Source organism: Epinephelus fuscoguttatus, linkage group LG17 (assembly GCF_011397635.1).
Source record: "Epinephelus fuscoguttatus linkage group LG17, E.fuscoguttatus.final_Chr_v1".
In the NCBI taxonomy this organism is placed as follows: Eukaryota; Metazoa; Chordata; class Actinopteri; order Perciformes; family Serranidae; genus Epinephelus; species Epinephelus fuscoguttatus.
Genome location: NC_064768.1, coordinates 7111325 through 7125684, shown reverse-complemented (window position 1 = coordinate 7125684; position 14360 = coordinate 7111325). Strand labels below are relative to the sequence as shown.

The window sequence follows — 14360 nt, the reverse complement described above, 5'->3', positions numbered from 1 at the left end:
TTCACCTTTAGCTACTATCTATCCCGAGCAGTGAGTCAGTCGTCAACTTCCACAGCGAAGACAGAAAAGCCCATCTGTGGGAGGGTAGCGAGTGTTGTGGTTTTACCAGCTTACACATTAAAAGGTTGCTGTTAACTGTGTAGTCAACCCTCTGATTGCTACCAAGTTAACATTAATGTGGAGATATTATCATAGAAACAAGAAACCCATGTGGAGTGTGCCATTAAAGAAAACGCTGGGAACACTTTTGATGAAGTGCTCCGAGTGCCATGCCACCACTCTGCCAAAGAAAAACACCATGCGGACACACATCCTGAATGCTAAAATCTAAATGCTAAGAGTGAAGACATCTGAATGCTAAGAGATGCACGTAAACTGTGAATTGGCATTTAAAGTCATTCCTCAGCTGCAATGATGGTGCAGAAACTCCAAGATATGGAGAACCTGAATACACCATCAGAGCAGACTGGGCTTTTTTAGGAAGGGGTGTGAAAACAAAATGTTTCAGACAGAGGGTGAATACAGATGTTCCAGCACAGACAGTGTGAGGAAAATAAACTGTTTTTTGAACCTAAAGCATGTAGATATGTTCTAATGGAAACACAAAATACAAGCATGAACCTGAAGATGAGCATTGTAGGTACCCACTGCAGGTAAAATGTTACAAACTTGTGTTATGTGGAAATATAAATCTGTGAGACATCCACACAATGGACTGTGGACTTGTATTTTAGGAAGTAGTTTTCTTGAACACCTGGCATGCACTTAAACTCTGCTGGCCTGGAACAGCAACACATAGCTCAATACAACACAAAAGGAGAGAGGCAGACTATGGACAGGTGATGGACAACTGATAAGAGCTGAAGCAGGATGGGAAGGAAAATAAAAGAAAACAGTGAAGGGAAGGCAAAAAAAGGATGACAGGAGGAAGACAAGACAAAAGAAAACAGCATCTTTATCATCGCTTTAAAATAAACATAAACTCAAAATTCTGAGAAAACAAGAAAAGGTGACAGAAACAATTACTTTAGGTTACAAAGCAGAACTCGCATTGTACCAAAGAACCAAAAACAATTCTAACCCATCAATTTAAAGTTAACATAAGCAAGTCATGGGTGGGCGGCCATCCGCAGTACAAAGATAATACAACATAAGCACATGATGACTTAAGGCAAACAATGATACTGAATTTCAGATAAGACCAATTTATAACCTTCCAAGAATCACCATAAAATCTATCTTTTTTTTTTTTTTTGGTTATTCACTTTCCAGCTTACAGAGCACTCAGCGTACTCCACACATCACAGGCGTATCCAAAATGTGCTTGTGCCAAATCCCATTTCTCGGCATACAGAGAAGCATGCAGGTACAACCTAGAATGCTGTATTTTTTGGAGCACAAGATAGTTTGACTTCTGACTCACACTGAGGGCAGACATGCATCTGCAGGTGCATGAATCATCGTCTGCTGTACCTTCATTGAACTGCGACAAACCCCCAAAAGGCTCTTGCAAATGCTTTCGCAACTCAGTTCTGTGAACTGCTCTTTTGGTAAAGATTGATTTTAGCCAACGAGGCAGTGGTTAAAAACTGCTTATATGAGTTAATACTACTATGGAACGGAATAAACTGCATTTATATGCTGCTATATGTGGGTCCTTTAATCTGTCTTTGGTATTTAAGTTAATTTAGGTATGTGAGCAAGTTGGGGCTCAATGTCTTATTCAAGGACATTTCAGCAAAGCAAATGGCTGCTGATGAAGACACTTTTGATGGAGAATGCCATTAAGAAGTATTTCACCCCTTGTAATAAACCTGGGCTGTCTATGCAGTAGAAAGATGCAAACGCTTTGGAAATTGGTGCTAAATGACCAGAGAAAACAGGGGAAAAGGACTGTGGCATTCGGTATCTCCAAGAGGTAGAAAATGTACAACTACCAGAAGGTGTTTCTGAAAACATCTGGAGAGAGAGAAAAAGAGAGTCTTAGTTTAAACTCACCAACCACTTTATTAGGTGCACCTATTCAACTGCTCATTAATGCAAATAGCTTATCAGCCAATCATGTGGCATTTAGGCATGGTCAGGACAACCTGCTGAAGTTCAAACCGAGCATCAGAATGGGGAAGAAAGATGATTTAAGCGACTTTGAACGTGGCATGGTTGTCGGTGCCAAACGGGCTGGTCTGAGTATTTCAGAAACTGCTGATCTACTGGGATTTTCACACACAACCATCTCTAGGGTTTACAGAGGATGGTCTGAAAAAGAGAAAATATCCAGTGAGCAGCAGTTCTCTGGGTGAAAATGCCTTGATGATGCCAGAGGTCAGAGGAGAATGGCCAGACTGGTTCAGATGAGAGAAAGGCAGCAGTAACTCAAATAACCACTCGTTACAACCAAGGTATGCAGAAGACCATCTCTGAACCAACAACACGTCGAACCTTGAAGTAGATGGGCTACAGCAGCAGAAGACCACACCAGGTGCCACTCCTGTCAGCTAACAACAGGAAACTGAGGCTACAGTTCACAGGGGCTCACCAATAGAGACAATAGAGGATTGGAAAAATGTTGCCTGGTCTGATGAGTCTGGATTTCTGCTGGGACATTCAGATGGTAGGGGCAGAATTTGGCGTTAACAACATGAAAGCATGGATCCATCCTGCCTTGTATCAGCGGTTCAGGCTGCTGGTGGTGGTGTAATGGTGTGGGGGATATTTTCTTGGCACACTTTGGGCCTCTTAGTACCAACTGAGCATGGTTTAAACACCACAGCCTACCTGAGTATTGCTGCTGACCGTGTCCATCCTTTAATGACCACAGTGTACCCATCTTCTGATGGCTACTTCCAGCAGGATAACGCACCATGTCACACAGCTCAAATCATCTCAAACTGGTTTCTTGAACATGACAATGAGTTCACTGTACTCCAATGGCCTCCACAGTCACCAGTTCTCAGTCCAATAGAGCACCTTTGGGATGTGGTGGAACAGGAGATTCACATCATGGATGTGCAGCCGACAAATCTGCAGCAACTGCATAAAGCTATCATGTCAATATGGACCAAAATCTCTAGGGAATGTTTCCAGCACCTTGTTGAATCTATGACACCAAGAATTAAGGCAGTTCTGACCGCAAGAGCTGATTCGACACGGTACTAGCATGATAAGCTCTGTTGAGTTTTACTGTTTGATCTCTGTTTTTCCGGCCAACTTCTGGTTCATAATCTCTCACTATTGCAGCTAAAGAGAGCAATAAAATATGTTTCTAAAGAACATTTTAGGCGAGAAATAGGCAATGCAGTGACATAATCTCGGTTTATATTTGATCACCACTGCCTCGTTTTACTGTTCGATCAGAGTGTCCATGGTGGAAGCATGGGTGGCGGATGATATCTATGCATAACTACGTTCGTCATCTAGCAAAGAATTGCTGAGAGGTGAGCAGGGAGATCTAAGCACTGGTAAGATGGAGGGAAGTTTACTATGGTCACACATACTACCCACATTGTCATGGTAACAATCTGTCTAAAAACCTAAGTAACCTTTTAATGAACTTCAGTTATTGAACTGTCTCTCAAACCACCATACCAGACTATCATATACAAATGAAGTGTACACACCTACTACACACCTCTCTGCACTCTCAATAGCTTTAAACTATTTCCAAATATGAGAAAAACATCTTGAGTAATATTTGAAAGTGACATGATCACTTAAACTGACAAGAAAAGAAAACGAACATTTCGAAGCCCTCTGGCTTCACAAACTGAGGAGAGGAAAGATTAACTTTATTAACGCCTGAGGTGACGACAGCTTATCACAGCAGCAGAGACTAGAGGGAACACAAATAAGGACAAAGATATAAACCAGGAATAGGAAGAAAACTGTAATAAGGAGTGTAAATAAAAATCAAATATAATATATGTGTTGAACATCTAATCCTGCCAAATGTGCTTTGCTGTTGTAGCAGCAGAGGGTTTGGCAGAAGTCAGCAGTTTACAGATTGACTGAGAAGCGTAGGTTTCTATTTCCTGGCTTTGTGAGAGAGTGTATCATGTCCACAGATATCGACTGGGAAGTCCAAGATCACCAGAGTTGCAAATGCAAATGAGTTTGAGAGTTTGTGATGAAGAAAGCTCTGATTCCCTCTTTGCTTTTTCTGTGTAATAAAATTCAATTTGTCGTTTTGCCTCCTGCTCTGTTATTTTACTTTTACTGCACAACAGTTGGGATCAATAAATCTTCTTAAATTCTCAGCTATCAAAGCCAAATTTCTTTATGTAAAAATGATTGATTAAAAAAACTTTCCACCATCTGCTCCAGCAAAATAACTGATAGCACAGAAAATATGCTAATGCACCTTTTATGGCAGTAATTGGTTCCTGAAACGCCTAAAAGACAAAAGAAAATCTACAATTAAGGCATTTTCTTTCAAATAGAAATTGATACTGTGCAGTTACATTACATCATAATCAACTAGTCTTCACACTCTAGTAGTAGCAATAATGTGCATGTGTTGCATCTGTCTGTATCTGTTTCAAATATTACAGAGTCTGAGTCATGTGCTGACTTAAACCAGGAAAAGACATGCTGAATGAAACCATCCAGCAGAGCTCCACAAAAACTCCCTGCTGTTTAAGAAAATTAACTACTGCTCTGTCACTGCTTCTCCACCTTCATTACCCTTACTGTACACTGATACCAGCGGCCTACAGCGAGAAGATGATCGTCCCCGTCATTCACCTCCCTCACTTGGCCCAGAAGGCACGCAGCCATCCATGCACTTCCAGTTACTTTCTGAAATCAGATTTTTTTTTTCTCATTTTCTTCAAAACGCAGCATTACCCAAAGGCAACATGTTGCAAAGCGAGCTGTGTAGGCATGTCTCAGAAATGAGGCCATCATGCTTTGGTGAAAATGTCAAAATGATTTGGACATCTGAAAGAATATGAAAAAGGCACTTAAGTTTTCTAGCACATGGGAGGCGACAGTTCTTGTTACTGTTGAACTGGAAAGCATTCACATCATGTGACAAAAGAAGTTTGCAATGGTTAAAGGGAACTCTGCATACAGTATCAGAACACCATAGCAAACTACACCTTAGAAATCAGAAAAGACCAACAAGTTTTTGCTTTTTGACAGAAGCCGCAGATGACCGGATTTTCTCTGGATTTACTGTCCTGCTGCTTTGCCTTTTATTTATCTATACCCAACATCCGTCCTTCCATTTACTCTCTCTCCATGTCTCTCCTGCTCTATCCTTCATCCTGCCCTCTAGCATCTCCCTTTTTTTATATTCCTGTGTCATTCCCTCCATCCATTCGACTCTCCCCTGTGGTGTCAGGGGATGGCTGCCTGTGCTTACTGCATCTTATCTGACATTTTCTCCATTACTTTGATCAAACAGACGGCCAACCCATACCAAAAGCTACAGGTTTACGCCGCCGCTGGCTGACAGCAGCACTAGTGGCAGAGGTTGACTTCACCTTCAAACTTCAGGCTAGAATGAATTGGTGCATCCAACAGGGTAGAGGTAAATAAAAATATGAAGTAGGTGAGTTTATCTCTGGCAAAGTGTTAGGTTCCCAGTCTGACACAGTCTCAAAAGATCTAAAAAGATGCCCTTTAAAATATGTTTTTTTTTTTTTACGTACATTAACAACGTTTCAACATTATTCGTCTTCAACAGGAAATATTCCACATGGACTTCACTTGATCAACCCAGGTGTGACTCACGAAATCTGAAGACATGAACAGTGATTGGTCTTTGTATCTTTGTTTAAACTTGTCTATCTCAACTGTTGAAACAAGTTTACAAGTCTACTGGCCTATATTATTTGTTTTTACTAGCAACTTAACTACTGAGTTGATCTTTCTTGCAGGAGGTTAAGCATTAGATTACACCTCAGTGATTCACTGCTATTTATTTGAGTTTTGTCTTGTAAATATTGTTAATAATTTAATGTGAGCTCATTGACATAATTGATGGGCTCGCCCTCGAAGTTTACAGCCTGGTTGAATCAGTCCACATGTGGACCACTGTGGTCACATGCTGAATATTACCTGATGCCAAAACATTAGTATTGAACCTAATAAATGATCTTTTTGGGAGCATATATTCAGTGTGTGGGCGCATGTTTCTACTGAGATTGTTTCTACCTTTTTTCCTACCCACCTGATATCATTTTGGGATATCCATAAACTACCTCGAAGCACCCAGTAATCAACAGCACAGAAATCAACAGTTGCTGTTCAGTTCTACCGACTGAACAAGTTCAAGGCTGAGAGCTAAGGACCAACAAACATAACTTCCATATCTCACTTACAGTTTGGCAGTGGTAGTGAGTAGTGATGATAACACTGGGCTGAGACACCTGAAACTAGAGCTTTGATTTTCTGCCCAAACACAAATGGGCCTGAACCCGGCTGGCTGTTATTTTACAAAATCCCCTCGGGCTTGATTCACATTGGGTTCATGCCAATTCCCCCATGTTTTTTATAGTCTGTGTAATGTCATGAATAATGTACAAGCTGTGCTGCCATCAACCCATTACAACTAATGACACTAGATTTAAACTAACAAAACATTATAATTAGGGGGTCATTTGTTCACATACAGTACACAAACTCCACTACACTGGACACGAGATGCTTAAAACTGGCAGCTCTTGTGTACAAATGGCAAGAGACGCATTGGATGGGAGGGAAACCAACTGAAAGAGAGAGCGAAGGGCTACAAGGCGACTTGGTTGGCAGTGTTTGCCTTTGCTTCCCCAGCAGCAGGAGAGATGTGCATGACATGTAGCCGAGGACTGTGACCATCAACTGCCTGCTGCAATAGTGTGGACCGCCGTGCGAACTCAAAGACAGAGTCACACCGAGGGGCGCAGCCTGTGCCTGTGTACCTTATCTTGTAAAAAATGTTTTAATATGCCTAATATTAAAATATTTATTACAAAATAAGGTACAAGCTACTGCTGCTCTGCTTCAGGCTCAGGTTGGGCATGGACAGAAACTAGGCGGGTTCATGTAGCTTTGGGCCTGGCTTTTTAGACCCGATCAAAGTTGTACCTAAAACATGTCCCTTAAGACATCTTTTTTAAAGCCATACCTCCTTAAAGGTACTCTGTGTAGTTTTTTGACCACTAGTGATGCTGAGGTCAGTGATACATATCTCTTTATTGTTTCTATGTGGTCTTCTGCCAAAATATGTGTAAATACTCATGCACATGTAAAAGGAGGGGTACAATTTTGAATTTTAGCCTAGGCTGAGGGCACCAGTGCATGAGGACAGATGGTGGCAGTAATGTGCTATACAGTATAAAGCATTACACCATCGAAACAGAAGAAATCCACAAACTGATCTTTAAAAGAAAAAAATTGAGATAGGCAACCAAAGATAATAAACTTTTTATTCCTTATGGATTTCAAAAACCTGTTCGCTCACATTCATTCACAAATTCAATACATTGGGGTGGGAATCATCAGAGGACTCATGATATGATATCACAATACTTAGGTCACGATACGATAATATTGCGATATTGTCACATGCTGAGCTTTGCTATACAATATACTGCGATAATCACTTTTATTGCAGAAGAAGAAACATTGCAAAGCAGACAGACTGACTGACACTGTCTTAAAACCTGTCACAAACTGAACTGTGGGCAGATTTAACACTCTCTGTGAGGCCAGATTAAGCGTGTGAGCAAAACACTTGATGTGCAGGTATCCTCCTAACTGAATGGCATCACCCACATTAGACACGTTGTCTGTTACATTCTTCTGCTGCATTTTGCAGGAGGTCTGCAGTGTTTGCTCCGGTGTGACTTTGGTGAACTGCTCTAGTTCGGATAACGTGAGACAGCAGTCTCCAGTCCTCTGTGAGATAATGTGCCGTTATAGTCACAAATGAATCCACTGACCTTAAAGTCCAGGCATCACAAGTTAATGCCACCCTCCTAATGTACTCAAAGATTCCCCAGCTTTATGCTTCATTTCCCTGTAGAGCTTGGGTATGGCTGTGTCAATGAGAAAATGTCAGGGCGGAGTCATATACCTGGGTCATGTGTTTTTAGCATGTAACAAAGTCTGTATGGATGCTGTATGGAAACAGATCTTTGCTCATGAAGTAGGTGATGGACTGTGTTATTTTCTTCGCTCTCGCAGCTGGATGGTAGTTTTGTCAAGCTAAGTGTTTCCAGTGCTGGTTGATTTTTTGGCAGAGCAGGTTTAGCATTAGCTTGTGATAGCTAATGTTATCTCTGGATGGTGGCGTGTGAGGTGAGCACTCACGTTCGTAGTATTTCCAGAGTATTTTATTCTCATATGACACTGCTTGCAAATCACATGTATCATATCCATTCCATCTATTAATCTAGTACCCGATGTTGTAATAAAATGTGTATTTGCAAACATTAATGATAATAAAAGATCAATACTTGACGTCCATGGGTGTAGCAGACACAGCCCTCTGTCTCCCGCACTTTTTTTACAGCCGTTACAACTGTTCAATTCATTTTTAACATGTGGTAACGTGTTTTTTAGAGTCGTCTTTAAACGCACCATGAGTAGACTGCGCCAGGCAGCATGTTGTGATCTGAATCAATTGCACAGACAAGACCTGTGCTGCTCTGTGTTTACTATGTTCAGCAAACCAGCCAGCAAGAAGCAAAACACCTTGCACAGTTTCTTCCAAACAAACCGTGTAAGTTGAGTAATGCTGTTGCATGTAGATAATGTTAGCTAAATGATGACTAATTAATAGATGCCAATATATCAAGTTAAGCTAGTTAACAAGAATACTAATGTTATTGTTACCTATGTAAAATCGCTTGCTAGCTTGTTTCATGCTAGGAATAAACCCACCCCTCCTTAATTTCTGCACAGAACTTGTGCTCACTATTGTTTTGCACATATCTTTTTAATCTTTATTGCCACAATAGAAAGAGCAGGATCAGGGAGGAGACAGTGGACCAGAGGCCAGCAAGGATGACCACACAGGGTCTTCACAGGTGAGGAGAGATTATAACTGGCTACGAAAAAATATCTATAGCATAAAAGTGACTTTGAGGTCAATTTCCACAGCTATGTCACCACTACTATCCCTAATTCTACTTCAAAATTTTGCTTTCCACATATTTTTTTTAATCGTTATTGCCACAATAGAAATTGCAGAGACAGGGAGGAGACAGTGGACCAGAGGCCAGCAAGGATGATCATGCAGGGTCTTCACAGGTGAGGAGAGATTATAACTGGCTAAGAAAAAATAACTATAGCAAAAAAGTGACTTTGAGGTTAATTTCCACAGCTATGTCACCACTACTGTTCCTAATTCTACTTCAAAATTTTGCTTTGCACATTTATTATCTATATTATTGCAATAGATAGAAGAGGGACAGGGGGAAACCAGGCAGGTATTTGGCACTTAATCATCTGGCTACTTAGCCTGTAGATGCTCGAGGGTCATTCTGTGTCAACTCAAAAAGAGTTTGGCAGCTAAAACGTTAGATTTTGATAGTATATAATTTTAAAGAACTAAAGTAGGTCTCCTGGTGCTGTACTGTGGCTGTTTGTGGTTATGTTTGTTCTTTAGCCGCTAAGGAGAGGTGCAATTGAATGCGAGAGGATGATAAATCACTCAGTAGACCTCTGAACAATTTGTCCCCCTCACCTCTGAAATGATGGCTATGCCCCTGCATGTAGGCTATCGATACAATGTCGTCACATAAAATATCACCATATTATGTAGTACCGATTTTTTCCCTCACGCCCACAATACATGGATATTAGAAATAAGTCGATGTGTAGCTTCAGGGACCAGAGGCTGTATTCATAAAGCTTCCTAGTACAAAGAGCTGCTCCTCATGCCAACACTCTAAGACAATTCTCAGAATTATGACATTTTCTAAGAAACGAGTAAGGAGGAGGGCTTCTAGGGGGAGCGTATCTATGTTTTCCGGGTTCTATGTTCCCCACTTAACCCTGCAAAAAAGGTTAGATGTTTCCCGGGTTTTTTGGATAAGCGGGGAACATAGAACCTTTTTTTTACTAAGCGGGAAACATAGAACCCTTTTTGGTTGAGCGGGGAACATAGAACCCGGGAAACATAGGGATGACCCCCTTTTGGGAGTCTTAAGTGTTTTTTAAGAAGTGGAAAAAATGGCAGAGAGACAAAGTCTTGGGAGAAATATTCTCAAATTACTGAATGAGAGTAGATGATGAAATGTTACCGATGAGATCCTGCAGGTGATCTCATTAGGGATATACACAGATCTCCCAAGCAAGAACGCCAGAATTTAGTGTGATCACAACTCTAATTTATTTGGCAACTGGAAAAATGCAACAGTGCAGCAGTGATCAAACAATGACAACACTTTTACAGTCTCATATTGTGATGTAGATCATTTCACTTCCACCGGGTGTCCACACCTTGCAGGCTCAATACAGGGCGTGTCTGTGACAACCAGTCACATCTGTTAAAAGAATGTGTCACACCTCAAAACAGGTCAACCATACCACATCACTAAGATAAAAGTTTCTGTCCCGTCCTTGCTCAGAGTTGCTCTGAGAATTTTCCTCAATCCCTCCTAAGTTAGGAATAGAAATGGGTATCGTTAAGATTTTATCGATACTGCTACTCTTATAAATACTCCTTATTGATTGATTGCAGCAGCACTTTGATAAACTTTTATGTTTTTAAAATGTGCTATATAAATAAAGTGGATTGGACTGGATTGGATTACTGATGTGATTCACTGCATGCTAGTAACATTAGCACTGGTAGAGGGAGGACGGGCTGTTTGTGTCAGCCAGCAGCTTAGTTTAAAAGTATCTGCCCAGAGTAAATGGCAAACTAAGCTGAACGGTTAGTCTACACACAGACATCTGTCATTTTAGCTTATTTGTAACAATTAACTATTCCCTGAACTAACACGTTGTCTTTGTGTAACACATAATATTAGCAGTGGTGGATGAGAGACTGCGGACAGAACATATTAAAATATCGCTGTCTGCACGATAACTTTGAAGCTCATCAATACTATGGTCTTTGATAATTTAGCCCCAGGGCTTGTTTAATACCAGGTTTCAGTACCTATCCCTAGTTAGGAACTCTCTGAAAGTGTTCTCAACATGTTTGTGAATACAGCCCCACAAGTTCATGAGTGACTTTGTATTGTTTAAATTGACCTCTTTGAAGAGGCAGTGTTTCTTCCACATTGACTATAATTTCTGGCAATGGTGGTGGCTAGTATCTAAATGTTTGCTCATTACATCATTATCAGAAATAAGTTATGATATATTATGGAATTTAAAAGTTACTTCAACTGCAGACAAGGCTGAAAAAATTGGGACAAATTATTCCTTCCTGTCTCAGTGAAGTACAACTCGTACTATATGTTAACCTATCAGAACAGTTATAACTCATCTTTCTTATACAGTATGATCTTTCTTAATTGCATGAGTATCTGGTGTCTCACAACTGAAATAAAAGTAAAATTTAACGAAATCTCCACAAACCCACTGAGGGACCCCTACTGGGCCTCACACCTAGCTTTGGGAATCTTTTTAACTGTGCTATAACTCAAGTCTTTAACAAAATGAATTCTTGAAGCTTTCCGTCATAACAGTAACAGGAGAGAGGACAGTTTTTACAGCAGTACATGCAGCTGCACCTTTTCTCACTGCAATTAAAGAAGGAAGGAAAAAAAAACATTGAAACATTTCATCATAACTTTAAAATACTGAAGAACACTAATAAATTTTTACAGCGACTCATGCCCTTGCATCTATTTTCTCTGACTGCAATAAAAACTTGGGTTTATAACAACAACACACCCTTTCTCCAAGTTTTGCGTGCACAAACACACACGCTGTGTGTATCATCTGTGATTTATCTTCTCTGTTTCTTCTCTCTGTATCCATTTTTAACTTCTTTATGCTAATGAGTAACACCTAAAATTAACCTAAATCGTGAGAGGAAGAGTTGCCGTGTATTTGTCAGTGCTGTGAAGTGAAACTGAGTGTGAAGTTAGACCACATACCACACCAGTAATTTTATAGAAATGAAAATAAAATACAAACAATAGGTACATTAATGAATGCTTGTCAGAGCCCACTGAGCATTTTTATGTTCAACAGTTGGTGGTAAAACATCATGCACCCACACTAGTAACATTTATAGCATCCATAGCCCTCTCTCAGCTGCTACCTGTTGGGGCCTGGGTATCTGTCTTTATGTTGAACATCTCAGTTATACATAGAAACATTTTGACCCTTTCGTCCTAGTGATCGAGACGCTATGTTGAAAGACCGTGAAGTAGGGCTGCCCCATAGTCGACCAAACATCAGTCAACCAGAAAGGTCATTAGTCAGACAGATTTCATTGGTCGCTTAGTTGCAGAAAAAAAACAAACAAACAAACATGAAACTCAATGAGCAGCTGTGCCATGTAAAAACAAATCAAAACCTATATGACTGGACGATGTGGGACTTTTAATTTGAAAGGACAGACACAGGAAGAGGCCATGCCTAGCAGTCAGACAGGAGTCACATTACAAACCAATCACAGCCGACAGATATCTTTCCTTTCTTCAGTAAATATTCAGTCTGATAAATACAGAAAAGTTGATCATTTTAGTGCAGGGCTACCCAGAGCTTTACATCTGTCTCACAGTCGATAGGCCTACACACTTATAAACAACGTCTGGAAGAAGATCAGCTCTGCTCTCAGGATTTCAGGTTCATAGGCTATACAATGCTTGATAACCTAAGACGAAACCTGTCGCAGCGCTCTTGAAAAGTGGCACAAAAAAGGCACAGGAGTAGCACCCAGCACCTGACGTCATGTTTTCCAGGCAGTTAAAGATGCTGCATGTGTACGGCCCCTAATTTCCAGGGCTGGTTCCTGCAGTTATTCCACAGGCTAGTTAATAACATGTCGGGCAGGAAATCCAAAGTGTGGGATCATTTTGAGAAGGTGAAGGACGAATCCAAGGTGATATGTAAACTCATCTTCATTCGTCGACTACAAACACGACGTATCATCTGAAACACGAAGTAGCTATATGCCCATTAGCCACTTAGCACAGTCATTACTGCTTTGCCGACAGCATCATTAACAGGTGGCTCGCTCAGTGTGTGACGTGCACTTGTAGATAAAATATAGGCCTATATTAATGAAGGTTCATTAGTACGGTTTTGTATTTCTCTGTAATGTAGCACAGTGTTAACAATGTTACTGATACTGATACTGATACTCTTTCACAGGCCTTCAACTCAAACCATTGTGCTGCCCCGCCCAAAATATATAGTTTAATAACTAAATTTATATCTTAAATATGCAGGCGACTATGGGGTGCCGTTTGTAAAGTGTCTCACGCTGAAAATAACATCAACATTTTGCCACATTTAGCTTCAAACAATGTTTAAAAAAGTATTGTGATTTTTTTAACGTCACCTTTTACCACATTTACAGCAATATTTGTTAAATTAGAAATATATTAAATAGTTAAATCTAAATATTAAATGTGGCACCTAAATGTTAAATGTTAAATCTAAATGCTAAATCTAAATCTAAATCTAAATGTTAAATCTAAATATTAAATCTAAATCTAAATCTAAATGTTAAATCTAAATGCTAAATATAAATATAAATATAAATGTTAAATCTAAATATTAAATCTAAATCTAAATCTAAATGTTAGATCTAAATGTTTTGGGTGAAACTAAATATTTACCTAATATGCAAATTCACACTGCCGGTCACCGGAAGTACCAAAATAAAAGCTCGATATGGTCAGACTGTTTATAGAATCAAATAACGAATTAAAACCAACTTATCGGGGGAAATGGACACTTGAACATACATTAGCGTGATAATAACTACCTAAAATAACAAGAAACGTGTTTGGAGAAATTTTATTTGACGTGTACTTTGAGTTGTTAGTGTCCCTTCTGAGGGATTAACAACCTAAGCTAAGCTAACAACCGTTAGCTGATAGCCCCGTTAGTGGTGTCTGTAATGACTCATTAACTCTTAAACGGTCCGTGAAAAAAATATTTTTTTCCAGCGGATGTCTTAGTTACAACATGATTGAGCTAGCAAAGCAGTTTTGTGTTGCGATGTGTGGTATTTATTCAGTTTTGGGAAATCACGATGTCTAGAAAGCACCAGTGGCCGCAGCAGCAGCAAAGCTATCAGGACGTCATCTGTTAAATGTCTCCCATTGTCGGATACGACATTAAACTACTCCAGTTAGCTCAATCATGTTGTAACTAAGACATCCGCTGGAAAAAATATTTTCTTCACGGACCGTTTAGAGTTAGTGAGTCATTACAGACACCGCTAACGGGGCTAA

The 14360-nt window shown here is 40.0% G+C and overlaps 1 protein-coding gene across 4 annotated transcripts in view; it reads right to left on the bottom strand.

The window, feature by feature from the left end:
* The window catches only part of LOC125904188 (collagen alpha-1(XIV) chain-like), a 332522-nt gene that overhangs the window by 299851 nt on the left and 18311 nt on the right, over positions 1-14360 (bottom strand). The window lies entirely within an intron of this gene.